At 41.1% G+C, this 18,341-nt stretch overlaps 1 protein-coding gene and 1 non-coding gene across 4 annotated transcripts in view; both read right to left on the bottom strand.

Moving 5' to 3' along the window:
• Mpped2 (metallophosphoesterase domain containing 2) overlaps nucleotides 1-18,341 on the bottom strand; it is a 174,235-nt gene that overhangs the window by 56,029 nt on the left and 99,865 nt on the right. The gene's annotated exons all lie outside the window — the stretch shown is intronic.
• LOC115063698 lies at nucleotides 1,921-2,048 on the bottom strand. The gene has a single exon (XR_003843581.1).

Raw genomic sequence — 18,341 nt, 5'->3', positions numbered from 1 at the left:
AGGAGGAGGAGGAGGAGAAGGAGGAGGAGGAGGAATATTCTCAGGAATACTCTAGGAATATTCTATGTTATGACGTATTGGCCGTCTTCCATCAGCTTACTATTATGACTTATAATTGAATAAGACTTACAACGTATCAGGTTCAGTTTCACTATCAGGGTGATAGTGTCTGAAGGCAAATATCTCAAGACATTCTTCTCCCCTTTGAAATGCTTTTTCAAAATCTGAAATTGTGCTTTTCAGCCCCAAATACCTAATGTGTTTCTGGATCAAAAGTATTTGAAAAAGATGATCATTAAAACCCAAACAAGCAAGACATTTAGAGTCTGCAACTCTGAACAAACTAGGTTTGCTAAGACTGGACGGTCATGTTTAATACTATGCGCTTTTGAGCATGGCGACACTGAGAGTGTGCATAACAGTATAGCATATACTTTGGGTCCATGTATAAGCTTCAACATTTTTATTTTATACATCGCAAAACAGTCACTAGGAACACCAGCCTGTGTTTTCCCCAATCCTTTATTCTAGGAAAGCCTTTGTGTTCATCTGCCTCAGGAGTGTTTACACACAACGGTTTAAACAGAAGGTTCTAGAAACGCCGTTACCTTTTCCTTGCCTAGGTTTTGCTTTTACTCGAGGCAAAAAGCTTGATGGATGTTGGGACAGGGAGCAAGGAGAGCTCCTCAGCGGGTTGGATGGGGGTGAAGGCTGTCTACAGTCTCAAGACAGGGGTGAGAGCTTTCTGCAGAAAATGACAGGGCTGTGGAGAAGTGAGGGTCCAGATGGAATTCCCTGCAAGGGGCAGCTTAGTGAGCAGTAACGAGCTCTCAGCAGAAGCAGCTGGGGCACGTCTCACAAGGAAGCCAAAGCATGTTCTCAAGGACCCCAAGGCAAGGACAGAGAAATGAGGCATGTCCTACTATCAAGGGCCTGAGTTGCAAACCCAGGACCCATCATCAGTGGCCAGTTTTGGATTGATCCCCAACATGGTATGTTCCAAACAGACTTTGGATAAGGCCCTGACCAGGACCCTGCACAGAGATCTTTAATCAGGAGCCGAGACCCATTACTTCTCAAGTCAAGGGTCAAGGGCTCAGACTGAGATATGCTTCAACTCTAAAAACAAACAAACCGACCAACACCCCAGTGTGCAATTACTCGAATCTGTGAGTCACACTAGCATAACACCCACACCTGCTATCCATGTTTAAATGTTTAAAAATGCAAGTTGCTGCTGCAGAATTATTGCGCACGCCTTGGGCTTTCATCAAGCCATGCAGCTGTGGCAAATTTTTGGCTGGGGTGCGTAAGAGGAGGTTAGATACATTCCCATCCCTTACCTCTGAGGTAAGGACAGAATTGAGCTATGACAGAATTGAGGCGAGATGGTGCAGATGCTCTTCAGAGGTGAGTTAGAACTGACCAACAACCTGCACTCTCCAGAGTTCCCCAACCAACCCTCACTGAAGTAAAAAAGACCCACGCGCTTCCACGGTGTCTCTAGCTTGTGCACTGAAGTGCTAGAACCATGACTCATTTGCCCACATCTGCATAACACCTGGCCTATGTTTACTAAATATTTCTCTAATCCAGACTTGGTTTTATTACTTAAATAAATTTATCCTCACCCTAAACGGCAATATCCATGAAATTACAAGTTCTGCACACACCCATACACTTTTCAGCAGGCATGTAAAAATGCCAAATTACCAAAAGAAGTGAGCAACTAGGCACGGCCTAAGATTATGTCACACTCACTACCGGCACACTTGCTATAGCCTGGTAAACCCTGCACTGCACAATGGTGGCATTAGATGTTCTGATTTCATTTTCTTTCTTTTTCTTTTTTCTTTTTTTTTAAACCCACTTCTCTTCAATTTATGCTAAATTAAATGAAAACTAGCAAAGCGTGCTGGAAAACGTTGGGTAGCCCTGTGAGCTCTGTGGTTTTCTCCAGGAAGGGCTGCTCTCTCCACCCCTCTGTCTAGGAGGAGCGTATCAGCGATGTCTTGCTTCATCAGACTCAGCCTTCTTGATCCTCCAATGATTCCATTTTCTTTCTCCTGGCTTCCAAACTGTGATTACTTACCAGTGACAATGGGTTTGAATATAAAACACTATTCAAAGAAGGAGGAAGCTAAGCAAGAGTAGGAGAAAGTGAAGAAGTAACACAGCAGAAAGAAGGGTGGAGAACATAAAGAGAAGGACAAGACGCCCAGGCAGAATATCCAAACATATGTTAGTGGCAGAGAGAATGCTGCGTTTATGCACATGTCTGAGCAATGTACCACACCAGGAAATCTGCTCATCAGACGGATGGTTACCTGGAGAACAGCGACATTACCTTCAGCTATGACACAATGGTAGCACAGACCTGGAAATGGGGAGCATGGGGCTCTCTGCTTCCCCAGGGTCCTTGCATCGCACTAATATGCGATTGTGGCTTTTTGCCCCTGTAGACATACAGCCCTGGACCCCAGGGATCATCCTTCTTAAGGGGGTCCCTCCCTCTCCTTCCTTACTTACCCGCCTTATCTTCTCAGGAAGAAATTCCTGCAAAGCTCTTCCTTTGGTCACTGATATCTCTGGGAACCAAACCCATTAAGATATTTTTGATCCTTACTCGTGCTATTTTGAATGTCTGGGTCACAGGAAGGAACCGATAAAAATAGAATTACAATGCCCTTACTGCCAAAGCAGCAAAGGAACTGATTAGGATTGATGTCTGAGTAAATATACAATAGCAGCTCCTCCACATGAACAGCCTTCGGTGGGACAAAAAGAAGAGTAGGTCTTAGTGACCACACATGCGTGCATTTGTTTTCATGTCCCCTGTGCCTTTTTTCTTAAGAGAAGACCCCCCTCTTTTAAAAAAGATTAAAAATATAGCAATGAACTGGCGAGATTGTTCAGTCATTAAAAGAACTTGTTCTTGCAAATGATTTAAGTTCAATTCCAAGCACCCATGTTGTGGGTCACAAAATCATCTGTAACTCCAGTTCCAAGGGATCTGATACCCTCTTCTGACCTCTGAGGGCACTAGGCACACCCTGTAATGTACATGTGAACAAACCACTCATACACATAAAATAGATATGCAAAAAATAGTATAAAATGATGATAGTGATATAAAATGATGATAAATATTCATTGAACACAGGCAGACAAGTAAGGAACTTGAAGTATGCACTAACTCAAGTGTCCAGAGCCAACTATCTTATGGGGGATAAATGGATACTATCCTTCTTCTCCTCCTCCTCCTCCTCCTCCTTTTTTTTTTTTTTTTTAGAAGAAGCAAGTCAGAATTAGAGATGTAACTGCCATACAATAGACAGATACAAGTTAATTTCACCTCTCCTAATAGGGTTAATATCATGGGGATTAGTTAGTTTCTAGCCTACAACTGCAGTACTAGAGGTGCCTAAGAAGGGGTGGCTACCAAGATGAAATGGAAAGGCAGATCTAGTCCTACCCAAGGTTTGGGTTTGCAGCACTGTAAACCTTGAACCACGCCCATCAAGTAACACCAAATACATTGTTTGCAGCCACATCAGCTCCAAGAGTCTTGCCTGCTCGTGTGAGAATATGCTGGTTCTTTGCACCTGAATTCTTTTATTCATCTCTTGTCATCATTCTATCCATTTTTAGTTCAGCATATTCTCTTATGCTTTTTAATTATCATTTCACACTTAAAATTATGGAAGGATGGTCCATCGTGACAGTGGGCAGCCATATGGACAGTTCATGATGAACAAGAGGCCATGGGATGCTTTGCTCTCTGTCTTTTATTTTCCCTATTATTAATTTGCAGGGCTCTGGATCAAGCCCAGGGCTTATGTGCAAGTGAGAATTCTATCCGTAACCCTGAAAAGCTTCTTCCTTCACATTATCTGAGAGCCTACCGGGCCCAGCATAGTCTTTCAAGCAAGCAAACTCCTATAATAAGCACCAAATGCTATCTGGAAAGTAGACATTCATTGTCTTCCTGTCACCCACAGACTTAACTCCCTGGTCCCTGTGCTCTTTGGAGCCATACCAACACCCCCCTTTCCTCCTACCTGAGAGCCTAATGTCTTATTTACACTGCCAGGTTCCCCTTGCTTCTCCTTAGCCATGTGCCCTGCAGCCTAGGACAATGGCTGCCTCTCTCTGGCTTTCTCCACCTCTTCTGCCTTCTCTTCTTTCATCGTACAAAAGAGACAGCCTGCTCTAGGTTTCCATCTAGGTTTTTCCAGTCTCTAAGATTCTCTGTAAGTGTCTAAGTTAATGACAGAGAGGAACTTTAAATGTGCTACCTACATACAGAGGGTGTCCAGTTACAGTCTGAGTAAGTAAACATCTTTCACAACAGGCACCTTTAGAAAACCATCATGGGTACATTATCAAGTGGCAAGAATCACTTCATGCAAGTCAGCAGGACAGAAGTTCAAGTTCTCACCTGCTTTGAGCCCACAAGTCCTAAATCTCTCATTGTTAATGTCTCAGTCTATCTCAAGTAAAGTAAGAGCCTTCGTCCTACTACTGCAGATAACTGCAGTACTCCCACTTGCTATCCTCGCCTCCTTTCCTTCCTCAACACCTTCATGTTAGTATGCACAGAATCTAGCATTCTTCCAAAAGGAAAAACAAAACCACGTTTCCCCAGAAGCACAGGATGCAATCCAGACAATTCCACAGAGTACTCTGACAGCCTGCTCGTAGTCCATCACACACTGAATTCCAGGGCAAGGCAATTGCCTACACGTTCTAAACTCTTAGCTCCTACTAGCACTGTTCTTGTCTGTGGGCATACCTGAAATATCCTCTTCCAGGTTCTTCCTAGTCTCCCTGAAGCATCTCGTTCCCCACCCAGACCAGACCAGCTGCTCTCTCTTTACTAAGTGCCTTACAAGGTCCCCAAGGGTCAGTGACTTGCTTTGTTCATGCCCCTGTCTCCAGCATATAGAGTTGTGTTTGACACTGCATGGGGCAGGCTCTCTGTAGCTAACAGCTAAATTAACCTCTGAATAAACCTGAAAACAGTGCAGGGACCTGTTTCAACTACCGGAAACAGCTTCAGAAGGCTGTCTTTGGGCTGTTTATCTTTTCTCACCGTTTCTCTTTTTCTCCTAAACCCACCCGCCAAGGCTTTCCGAAGGACAACAAACTCATTTATAACATGCAACCAACAAGTTTTCTCTTTTTTTTTTCTTTCAAGGTTCACAGGGCCACAGTATGAATCTTCTTAACCCTCCTTTTGAACTGCATTTGGCATGCATGTCTACAGAATATGTTTAGCTTGTTTCTCTTCCACGAATGCGTGTATACATTATGCATGCTTGTGCCCCATGCCCACAAAGGCCAGGAGCGTGCTGGATTCTCTGGAACCTGAGTTGCAGATAGTTGTGAGCCACCACATAGACGCTGGGAACTAGCTAGATCTGGCTACTCTGCCAGAACAGTCACCGCTTTTAAAAGGCAGAGTCATTTCTATAGTCTCAAGAAATGGTTCTCGAGGGGCGGGTCTGCAATGCTCGAAAAACCAATACCTATGGGATCCAGGACTTGAGTCTAGAATCTAAGAGTTTTTAATCATGAATAGGGCTGAATTTAAAAGATCTGTTCTTCGCCTATTGATATAGGAGGAAACTCAGATGCATTTTCTCCTTTATTGTTTATTTTTATTTTATGTGCACTGGCGTTTTGCCTGCATGTGTGTTTGTGTGAGGGTGTCACATCCGCAGGAACTAGAGTTACAGATAGCTGTCAGCTGCCATGTGGGTGCTGAGAATTGAACCTGGGTCCTCTTGAAGAGCAGCCAGTGCTCTTAACCACTGAGCAATCTCTTTATTGCTAATGGAAGCAATTAGACTGATTTATTCTTCCTGCCTGCCTTCCTTCCTTCCTTCCTTCCTCTCCTCCGTTCCTCCCTCCCTCTGTACCTCTCCTTCTGTCTTTTATTGCTGCCTCCCTCCCAACCGCTTCCCTTCTTTTCCCCCTCCTCCCTTCCAAATGGTACACCCAGACTCTTTTCCTGGGATAAATTAAAACTAGACTAGTTTGTTAGGAATTGTTTTTGTTCTTTGTTTTGCTTTGCATGTTCTTGGATTTGATCTGTGAGTGTTTTATATAGTATCTTAGTGTCTGCTCATAGTGTAACACAGTTTCCTATAAGTTTTGTTCTCTTTCTTAGATGGTATGTTGACTATAAAGCGAGATGGGGAGTGGTCTTTCTTCTAAACAGTTGATGAAATTCATCATTAAAGGTACTGTGACTTACATTTTTATAATAAAAGGGTTTGAAGTGAAATCAGTTTATTATATTGAGACACTCAAATTTTATATTTTGTGCGCACCCTTTTTCCGTTTAAGTATTTTTAAATGAAAGTTGTGCATTTACTGTAACTTTCACATTTTGTAAGCATAAAATTGCTCATCTTATCTTTTCAGAGTTCCAAAGCTTTGTAGTGAGAACTCCTTTCCACTCCTCATACTCATGGTTTATAGTCTTGATCAGTAAGGGCTCATCAGTATGACTGATTTTTTTCAAATAACAAGTTTTAAGTCTGTTACATTCTGTTTCATTGACTTCTCTTAATTTTATTCATTTCACTTTGTTCCATGTCTTCATTCTGGATCTTGCTTCCTCTTTCTTTGGGGGGTAGAGCAACCTTAAGTAATTGGTTTTCATTTGTGTTTTATACTACAGAGATTAAAATTTTCAATGTAGAGAAAAGGAGAAAGGGAACCATTATATATTGTTAGTAGACGTCTACACTACTTAAACCTGTGTCGAAATCAGGTTGGTGGTTGCTCAACAAATTAAAAGTAACTCTTCCATATGACTGGGTTATATTACTCCTAGGATTTAGCTTAAGAATTCCTACTCACTGTATCACAGAGATAATTATACATCAATGCTTGGTGCAGTACTTTTCATAACAGCTAATTTATAAAACCAACCTAGGTGCCCATCAATGGTTTGGAACATGAAAAATGTGGTTTACATACATGATGATGTAATTCAGCCATAAAAAACAATAAAATTCTATTGTTTGAATGAAAAGTAGATGTAAATGGGAGATTATTATATTTAGTGAATTAAGTTGGTCTCAGAAAGATGAACATTGCCTTTTCCTCTCATTTGTGGATCTTAGATTTTATATAGATATGTAAAATCATATATATATATTCATGAACAAAGAAGTAAGGGATAGCAGGATGGCTCAGCACATAAAGGTACTTGTATAAGCTTGGTGACCTGAATTCAATCCCTAGAGCCCATGTAAGGCTGAAGGAGAGAGCAGACTCCAGAGTTTCTCTGATCTCCACATAAATAGTCCATAGCACATATACCCCCTACATCCATTATGCCCTTATGTACACACACACCAATATGGATAATTGCAATAATAACAAATTCATATTTAAAGTGAAAGTAGAAACAAAACCACCTAGAGGAAGAAAGAGGACAAGTGAAAGGGCAGAAGAAGAAGAAAGACTGAGCAGTAAATGGGAAAATAAGCTTCTGGTCGTTTGAATGAGAATGGACCTCAAAGGCTCCGATGTTTGAATACATAGACTCCGGTTGGCAGAACTCTTTGGAAAGGATCAGGAGGTGTGGCCTTATTGAAGGATGTGTCACTGTGGGTGGGATTTGAGGTTTCAAAAGCCCAGGTCACTCCCAGTGTGCTCTCTGCCTCCTGCTTATGGATTAAGATGTGAGCTCTCAGCTGTTCCTGCAGCATGCCTTTGCTCTGCCCTCATGGACTCGAACCCACTGAAACTGTTAGCCCAATTAAATGCTCTCTTTTATAAGGTGCCTTGGTCATGGTTGTTAGCATTCTGTCTTAGCTCCACCCCACAGTTACTTGGCAACAGGCAGGTATGCTCCTCCCTACAGTTACCTGACAACAGCCAGGTAAGCCTGACCCACTATAAAAGGGGCTGCTTGCCCCCTCCTCACTCTCCTGTTCTCTTACTCTTTTGGGCTTTTCCTTTCTCCTCCCTGTCCCTTGCTCTTCCCCTCTCCCTTCCCTCTTTCTCCATGTGCTCATGGCCATGACCAGCCTCTACTTCTCTACTCTCTCTCCCTCTCTCTGCCTCTACTACCCTCTTAACTCCCCTCCCCATGCCCTGAATAAACTCTGTTCTATACTATACCCTTGTGTGGCTGGTCCCTCAGGGGGAAACACATATCTCCTTTCTCTTTCATATCAATGGTGTTTTTTCATAGCAGTAGAAAGGTAACTAAAACAGTGCTCCAAGTACATTATACACATGTATGAAAAGCTCTTTTAACCTCAGTACTATATACAATTAGAACATGCCAATTTTTCAAAAACAGGAACATTAAGAAGTTCCAGGAGGCAGAGGCAGGCAGATGTCTGAGTTCAAGGCCAGCCTGGACTACAAAGTGAGTTCCAGGACAGCCAGGGCTACACAGAGAAACCCTGTCTCGTAAAACAAACAAACAGACAGACAAAAAACAAAATAAACAAAAAAGAAGTTCCCTTACAGGTCATGTTTTATCTGTAGCCCACAGATTGTAATGTGCTGCACTTTTGTATCATCCATTTTCAAAAAGGGCCTAAAGATTTTTCTTTGATTTAGGAGCACGCCATTTAATTTCCTAGCATTGTGGTTGGGTAGTAATTAGATCTTATTGTTATTGATTTCTAACTAAGATTCACTATACCCAATGAAAGGTCTTGGCATGATTTCAATCTTAGGCTTACTGGGATTTATTTCATTGTCCAGCATGGTATAGACTGGGGAAAGCATCATATACATTTCAAAAGGATGTACGTTCTGTAGATTTTAAGTGTTCTCCAAATACTGACTGGTTCGAGGTAATTGGTCCTGTTGTTCGGAGGCTCTATCTGCCATTTATTTATTTATTTATTTATTTATTTATTAATTATTTTGGATATGTCTAGTTTTAAAATTAAAGAGAGAAGAATGTTGCAATCTCTTATTATGATTGTGAGACTATTTTTTTCTTTCAACACTGTAACTTTATTTTTTATATTTTTAAGGTCCAAGGTTAAGCACCTATAGGCTTATGATAATTGTGTCTTTCTGAGGAGCTGACTCCTTTTCTTCTATTATGAATGCCCCTCTTTACCTTTGGTAACATTCTTAGTTCTTAATTTACTCTGCCCATTAGTCATGAATCCACTCCAGCCTTCTTATGCTTACCACTTGTATCAACCTGTGCAGTCCAATCCATTTACATCAGCCCACTTGTGTATTCTGTTTAGAGTGCATCTTTATACTTGAAATGTTTTTCTAAATGTGTTTTTAGCTAACATTGGTTTTCTAATAACCTTAGATAATCAATTATCTTTTTTTATTATACCTCTTTGAATTACTTCTTTAGTGGCTGTTCTAAATATCACATTCTTCATCCTTAGCAGCATTTTATAATGTATTTAAAGCTAGTCCACAGCAATTCATGCAATACCTAAAACTCTTATTTTAGAACTCTGCCACTTTAATAATTTCTCCCATATGCAATTTGTTTTAATCTTACATATTTCACAGTTTCCTTTTTCTTAGGTGCTACATAATTTAACTATGCTGTGCCTAAACATAGTTGGTCTAAAATTTTCAGGTTTGTAGTTAACTGTATATGTAAAGTGATGTGTTTCATAAAGTCAGGGGACTCAATCGAGCATTATTTTTCAAATTCTTCCCTTTACTATAGGTCTCAAATCACTCCCGTAGATTTCTGGTTATCATCCCGTATCTTTGAAGCTCGTAATCATTTCAATAATTCTTTTGTCAAATTAGATAGCTCTGTTAACATAGCTTCAGGTTCACTTCGTCTTTTTCTCTGTTAGCTGATAGGCTGTTGATTTCATAGGTGAATAATGTTTTCAAATACTACGTTTCTTCCATTCCAAAGTTTCTGGTTAGTTTTTAATTTTCTATTTTACTTATATCATTGCTAGATTTTATTCACTACAAACATATTTCCTCTGTTCTCACTTAGTATAGTTAAAATATATGCTTCAAAAGGTTGTTTGATAATCTGTTTCATCTTAAGGCTGGCTTCTGTTGTTTCTTCCTTTAAAAGAATGTCAAATTATCCTGACTCTTTAAATGTCAAACACTAGTGGATGTTTTAAGTATCACCTGTGGAGCCAGGCTGATCATTTATTTTGGCAGAGAGTTAACTTGGTCAGAACCAAATTCCCAACTCTGCTACATCTGCGGTGGTATTAGCTCATAATCTGCATCTGGATGCTGTCAGTCTGTCCATACATGCAGGTCCGTAATCGTCAACATCACAGTTATTATCAGAATTGGCGATCCTCTTATGTGTCTTCTTTTATCTTCTTCCCCTTGGGGTTCTTCCTTACTTTCTGGAGGTTCTGGTTACTCTGAGCTCTTCTTGCCAAAATGAATGAATTCTGTTGGAATTTTAGCCATACCACAACTCCAGTAACTGTGGCTACTGCCAGGGTCCAGACTACAGAAGTGGAGCGTTTCACAGCAACAGCAGCTTCCTGCAAAGTCCACCCCGCTCCCACCTGATCTCTCCAAAGGTCTGAGACAGTTATTTATCATTAGTATTTCTGCACTACCGTGGATGAGTCCAGGGCTTTGCACATGCTGGGTAAGTGTTCCACTACTGAATTAGAGCCACAGTCCCCGAAGTATTTAGCTTCTGTTTTCCCAGAATTTTCCATTGTTATTTGTGGAAGGTTTAATCTGCTACAAGCATAGACTTCTGTAACTGAAGAAAACCACAACAATATCATTTTTGAAGACTTCAAAACCCATAACTATAAGTTGTTTAGACAGGCATGCACATACACACACACACACACACACACACACACACACACACACACACAAATATATATGTGTGCCTTCTTATAAGAAGCAGCTAAGGGGAAAGAACCCAGATGTCCCTCAACAGAGGAATAGATACAGAAAATGGGGTACATTTACACAATAGAGTATTACTCAGTTATTAAAAACAATGAATTCATGAAATTCTTAGGCAAATGGGTGGAACTAGAGAATATCATCCTGAGTGAGGTAACCCAATCATAAAAGAACACACATGATAGGCACTCACTGATAAGTGGATATTAGCCCAGAAGCTTGGAATACAAAATACAATTCACAGACAACATGAAGCTCAAAAATAAGGAAGATCAAAGTGGATACTTTGGTCCTTCTTAGAAGGGGGAACAAAATACCCATGGGAGGAGTTTCAGAGACAATGTGTGAAGCAGAAAAAAAAAAATGAAAAATAAAAAGAAACAGCTAAGAAAGAAAACAAAAAGACAGATTAATGTACACTTGGGGATTGAAAGCAGAGGGACAAGAGCATCTCCAAGAAAATGTCAATAAATAAAATTATTATGTCACTGTTCTAGCTCTTTGACAGTGCATGGGTTAATGAATATTCATGATATTTATTCATAAATGGACAAATACCATGGGACTGATAATGGCTAGGCTGAGTTAGACTAACCATGACAGTTGGTCTAACTAAGAACTTGGATGATTTTAATTCTATTTATCTAAAAGCAAATACGGGCTCTATGAAATGGTCAAGGATTTACGAAATCCATATATAGGTGAAATTCATGTACCCTCAGCATATATGCACGTCTTAGACACATAGCTAATAATGAGGAAACCCTTCAACAGTGCTCTTGTCGGCTTAAATGGGAAAACAGAGATAAAACCATGCGTGTGTGCATTGTGTCTTTTTGTTGTTGTTGTTGTTCACAACACAGACCAGCAGTTCAAAAAAGGAAAATGTCCTGGGGGTTTGAGAAGTAAGGAGGGGCAATAATAGTAGCACATGCCTTTAATCCTAGCACTTTGCAGGCAGAGGCAGATAGATCTGAGTTCAAGACCAACCTGTCTACCGTTATCAGGCTGAGTGAGTTCTAGAACATCCAGGGCTAGAGAGGGAACCCCCATTTCACAAAACAACAAACAAAACAAACAACAACAGAAAAGAAGGCAAGAAAAGAGACTAAACTAAGAATGCACAGGCTCCTGTAGAGCAGGAGAAACGGCTACCGTGTCTGCTGACATGCATGTCCTATGTCAAGGACTGTGGGACCTGTTCCCTGACGCGACTAGACAAGCGTCCCCCTCAATCTTATTATCTTACAGGAAGCTTCATGGAACACTAGGACTATGCCAGAGGAAGGGAGATGCACTGGCCAGGGCGCTGGAAAGAGTGAGGTCATCAGAGAGTTCTACCCATCCCTAATTTCATGACTCCCTCTAAAAAGGAAGAACTCAAACCCCTTCAAAGTAAGACCTGGTTTGGAAGACTGAGGCTGATGAGCAGGAAGCGTAGTGACACTTGTTTGTTTGTTCGTTTGGATTAATTACACAAAATGTCAAAAGACCCCTCCAACTAACCATGGGTAAAATTTTAAGCAAAAGCAAGATATTTTTCCCCCTGGAAATTGGAAACAGTAAGGGAAGAATAGAGAAGAATATTACCAAAAAATACACAATAAGAGCAAACCAAATTGTGACAAGTCACGGCCCTCATTCTATTTCTCAGGCTATTTATACAAACAAAAACAAACACTGAGTCTCTCCACCTGCATCCCACACGCTTTGACTCTGAGAATGATTTCCAAAAGACAAAACGCCAAAGAAAAAGATACAACTAGCCTTTTCCCCTTAGTTTTCTTATCTATGATGTTATTAAATTTTTAGTCCAGGAAATAGATGACTGGCTGTTGCTTCCACAGAATCAGATATGAACACACATTTTGAAAGCTATACTTTATAATAATGCATTTTTAAAAAAAGAGGATCGAGAAATTTGTTAACTGCTCTAAAATTCAAATCTCCAACCAGCTGAACATCCCCATGGGTTTAAGTACATAGGACCTCTCTGGAGGAAGGTAATCCTAATTATGCGGCAAGCCACAGGGTATCCAAGTTTATGTCAGTAGCAGGTTCTGATAAGCGCTGCATTGAAGGAACTAGTCTGGGCTGTTTCAAGTATGTGTGTGTGTGTGTGGGGGGGTGCTGGTGCAATGTTGGTATTTAACTGAGATCCACAGGCCAGGGAAGGTCAGGCTGGACAAAGCAGTGCCTAATGAAGCTGCTAGTGTCTGGGGTGAAAGAGCCACAAAGCCTTTCAAATTAGCAGCTGAATCCTGACACTCATTAGCGATTATATATGCAAGGGTTGCATCTTAAGCCCCAGCCAATAAAACAGCCTAGACATTCTGCGTACACACAAAGGAATACAGGATGTCCAAACATAAAGAAGTAGAATCTTTTCAATGCTCTCCCCGTCACATTTTGACATCTCTCTTCCCCCTTTCTGTCTTTATTTTTAAAATGATGACAGGGCTACTGTGTGCTTACCTTCCAATTTAGCCCTAAAATAATTACCGGCATGACGAAAATGAGACTTTCATTTTTAAATTTTAATCAAGGAAAGGTCTAGTCAGAAATTGCTTCTGCTAAAATTTTGCATAAGACATAATGTAGCATGTTAACTAACACAGCCAATAAATCACACTGAAGCACTTATTAAAGTATCTTACGGGACTAAATTTATCACTGATGACAAATTTAATTTGAAAATCAGAATCTGCTCCTTGCATACACTTGATGGGGCGGGGGAGAATGCAGTTATTTCCCAAGCAATGAATGCTAAATATACTTGTGATTTTTACTGGTAAAATCTTTTTCCTAGAGCTTGAGACACTGGAAAAAGCTGCACATCAGACTTCTTTCAAAGTAGTGCCAGCCTCATCCACATTAGGCAAATTTTTACAAGGAGGATAATGAACATCTTATGAAGCAATTTATAACCATCACTCCGTTAACCCACCCACTCTCCACAGGTAGGTCAGACCTTGTCCCTTGATAATGAAGCAAATTGAGAGACAGAATTTCCCCTGTGTAACAGGTAAAATAATTTTAAGCCATGGCAGCATCGTTTGGCACAAGGGAAGGTGAAGAGAGGGAAGTAGAAACAACAAAATAAAACAAAACAAAAAACAACAACTCACAAACACCATTAAGTCTTCTTATAAATTACCTAAAGCTGTGGCCAAAGGATGGAATGTTTGGTTTAAGTATCAAAATAGAATTACATTTCAAATACACAAAAACTATCTTAATAGGTAATTCCTGCTTGACAAAGTATTTCTGGGGGTGTAAGGACAATGTCTTACTTCCTGTGCTGATCAACTCTCAGTTTATTGTGGATCAGAGTTAGGTCACATCATCAGTTATATCTTCTACAAACATGTCCCCTTCCTAAAACTGATCCTGCAGTTCTACACTAGGATTTTTCTGTTGCCTTTTCAAACTGTTTTCTTCCTTAACAATGCAATCACCATACAAACCCCAAATCTCACTGCCTGGTTCTGTTTAAGGCAAAGCTTGCAGCCTGAACCACAGCTTGACAAGGAGAACACATTAAGCTCTGAACAAAAGCATCAGAGTCCCCCAGTCAACCTGTTTTGCAGACTGATTAATAGAAACAAGCTCCAAGGACTAATCACAAGTTGAGCCCTGTTTCACAGATTAATAGAACAAAGACATACGAGAGGAGGGGACATTATGGCACCAGAATACAAATAAGCAAAGGTTGGCACACCAGGCTCTCCTCCACTGAAGTCACATCCTGTAAAGCCAGACCCAGGGTAACCCATTTAGGAGTGAACTGAAAGGCAAGCCCCCAGGTCTGGCTTTCATTAGCTTGTGAAGCACCTAGGTTCCGCCTTCCCGAGACTCTGGTTTAAAAGGGAAACACAATTTGCAGCAGCATGATGCATAGCTCTGGGTGCTTTAAGGAGGAAGGCTTCCATTTCACTTGTTGATTAGCACAAACACTTCCAACTCCCCCATCCTTTGTCATGAGCTGTCCCACAGGTGATTTGTGACGTGTGTGCCAGCAAATGCCCCAGACTGTATGAGCAAGCAAAGCAAAAGTCAGAAAAACAGTGCATCTCCAAGTTATCCAGTGATACACACTTTACAACTACAGAATATGGCTTCCCGGCCCCCAACTCCATAAGAACACACAAATGTTGGGCAAAGTAGAGTTGAAAAAGGAAAGCCGTTCATGACAAACTCCCTGCTGTCCTCTGTGCTTTTGACTTCTCTGTTGATATATGCCATTTTTATATTGTTAGAACCCATCTGTACATTTAAGTAGGTGTGTGACTTCAAAAATGCTCATTGCTAATTAAAAGCCAGACTTAACTTGGTTCTCTAATAAAGGCTATCGGTTCCTTGATGTCCAACAGCATTCAACCCAGCTCTGTGGATTGTTTTACTGGAATTGTGAACCGTTACACTGGGAAAACAGACTCACTGGGCACCGAGGTGCCTACAGACTTCACAATTTCTATCCTCATCGACTTTCTAATTTTTCTTCATTATTCATGAGAGAATTTTAGATTCTGCAATCAAACCCTCGATAAGCCCTTACATGATTAACACGGGGCATTATCTCTGTAGAAATGCAAAAGAGAAAAGAGAAATGAGTGTAACATTTCTACAACAAATATGATCATTACTTTCTATAGAATGATGTCATGTTGACACAGTAAAGTAGGATATTTTCCAGAAAATCAAATTACATATGTATATATTTATATAAGGAACCAATAACAGCATCAGTATCAACAAATAGCTTTCTCGGCTCTACAGTCAGCACATTCTAGCTAAAGAAAAAGCAAAGAGCAAAAATCCCAGGAAATTGCCAATTTTTGTTCCTATGGTGATACCCGGCACCATTTACTATAGTTAATTAATTAATCATCATCACCATCACCATCATCATCAATAGTGGTAGTAATACTCATTCACCACCTGGAAAGATAACATTCTAGAGGATCATCATTCAGAACAGCCCTGGGGCTGGTAAGAGAGCTCAGCAGGTCTTGGGCTTGAGATATGAGTTCCATTCTGGACTCACATGGTGGAAAGACAGACAAAAATAGAAAGACTCCCACAAGTTCTCTGACCTCCACACAAGTCCTCCCCTACACACAAAATAAAGGAATAAACGAACATAGAAAGCATTGGAAACAGCTCTGTTGAGGCACAGTCACCACACAGCATCCTAGATTGATTCTTTACTTTTTTTCACTCCACTATTTTTTTCTTATGTGCAAAACAAAGATTTTTTTTTCTGATACCATTTTTTTTTGGGGGGGGGGGCTATCAGAACATTTATTCATAGCCTTGTTACAAATGAGCATTCATCTATGTAGAGTTTTGATGCGACTCCTAGGAAATTTAAATCACTTATGCTTCTGTAGATCAAGTTTCCAAATCATCAGGGACATCCTTAAGCCACTCTGTGCTCCCGCGTGTCGTTCAGGAAATATCCAGTCAACTTCAGGTACCGACCGTGTGACCTGGGTCTTCGCTTTATATCCGCCCAGTCCTGTGCCTGGGCACATGGGGAAGATCTACATCCCAAACAGTGCTCGGCTTCCACACCGACCCGCTTCACGCGGGGTCCGGTGGGCCGAGCGCCTCACAGGGCCACCGAGTCCGCTGCACACACCCTCGATCCCACGACACCTCCCGTGCCCCAGCTCCCGGGGACGCCCTTCTGATACCATTTTAAAGAGTACTTGGTGCAAAACTTTGAATGAGAAATGGGGAATGGAAATTCTCTAGTGATCTTTACTCTGTTTTATTAATAACTCAGTTATCCTGTTTATTGTGACAACAGGCAAAATCAATTCAAACGGAAACTCTTACATATCAATAGTTGCAGGACTGCCTTCGAAGTGGTAAGTCTGTGTGGTTTACAAACTAGCCACACCCCTACCCCCCTGATTCGTAATTAAAAACAGGGGCTGGGGCTGGCATGGGCTCAGCTGAGAGAAAAGCATTCAATGTGCAAGCATGAAGAGCGGTGAGTGCTGGATCGCCAGAGCCCACATAAAAGTGAGGTTTGGTGACTTCTGTACTCTCAGTACTCAGGAAGCTGAGACCGGTGATTTAGTGAGCTCTAGGCTCAGCAACAGATAGAGATCAAGGAAGATTCGCAATCTCTGCTGTGGGACCCATTTGCATGCCTACCAAGGAAGGCGTGTGAACGCTCACACATGCAAAGCATGTACACACATGCACCAATACGCATGCCCATGTACACCACACCACACACACACACACACAAGTGCAAGAACTCAGAAGCCCTAACTACAGCTAATAAGTTAGGAGTAGAATTTTTAATTAATAAAATCTTTTCTCCCCACTGTTGGTCTGCAGCTATCCTCCATCTAGAACCTTGGTGCCCCAGGCTACCTACCATCACCCCCAAAGCATTGGGAGCCAGGGAGGGAAAATCAGAATACTGAAAGAGGTTACCTTTAACATGGATACAGCCAGAATTTGAATACAAACGATATTTCAAAGTCAGGGAGGAAACAGTGGTTAGCAGTTCTTCAGCAAGGTGGCAGCTGGCTGTCTCGGTTTTATGTGCATGCCAGGATATGGGTAACCAGAATCAGGAGGCCACAAAGAATCAGTGGGTGGAGCTCTACCTGACTGGGCTCTTATAAGTGCACTAGTCTTGCTTGGTCTTCAATGTTGATTTACTGTAAATTCCTATGAAATGTTAGTTCTACCTTTTCCATCTGTGGTTCACCTTGTAAACCCATCATGTCTACAATACCTAAATTAACCAGTCAATATCACCTACTCCTCAGGCACTGTCTCAGACTTTTTTTCCACCTGGGGAGAATCTAACTTAGATTAATTTCCTGTAATCTGCTCTTAAATACACCAGATGCTTCTCTTCTAATGGCCTGTCCCTTTTTTTTTTTTTTTTTTTTTTAATGCAGCTGGCATACATGGCTATTGTTAGTCACAGTAACTATGCTTGTATTTGAACAGATAATCTTTTCTAACATTTGAGCAGTCTTCCATCCTGTCCCAAGTTAATGCAGGTTTATTTTTGGCTCATCTTCCCTAATTTGTGCAGAATCCGTGCACATTCTGCTATCCCAGAGGCTTGCAAATTCGCCAGTAGCCTTGAGCGGGAACAGCCCTCATGGAACGGTCCGCACTGGATTTACAGTCACTATTCAACATTACTTTTATCTTTCTTGGGTGAGGACACACTGCTAAGTGTTACTCATACATTGAAAATGATACTCCATTTCAGTGACCTTAAAACTGTCCCATTTGTCTTCATCTAATAGCCATCTAGTCACTCTTCCATGCTTTTGAACCAAATGCAGCCAATACACAGGGTTCCTTTCCTAAATGGCTTCCACTTAGCCAGATCATAAGCAACTTGTCATGCCAGAGGAAGTGGACAATATTTACTTCTTCTTAAAGCTCTCCCTCTCCCACTTTCTCTCTCTCTC

The sequence above is a fragment of the Mus pahari genome, chromosome 3 (genome assembly GCF_900095145.1).
Source record: "Mus pahari chromosome 3, PAHARI_EIJ_v1.1, whole genome shotgun sequence".
In the NCBI taxonomy this organism is placed as follows: Eukaryota; Metazoa; Chordata; class Mammalia; order Rodentia; family Muridae; genus Mus; species Mus pahari.
This window is presented reverse-complemented; position numbering and strand designations above follow the sequence as displayed.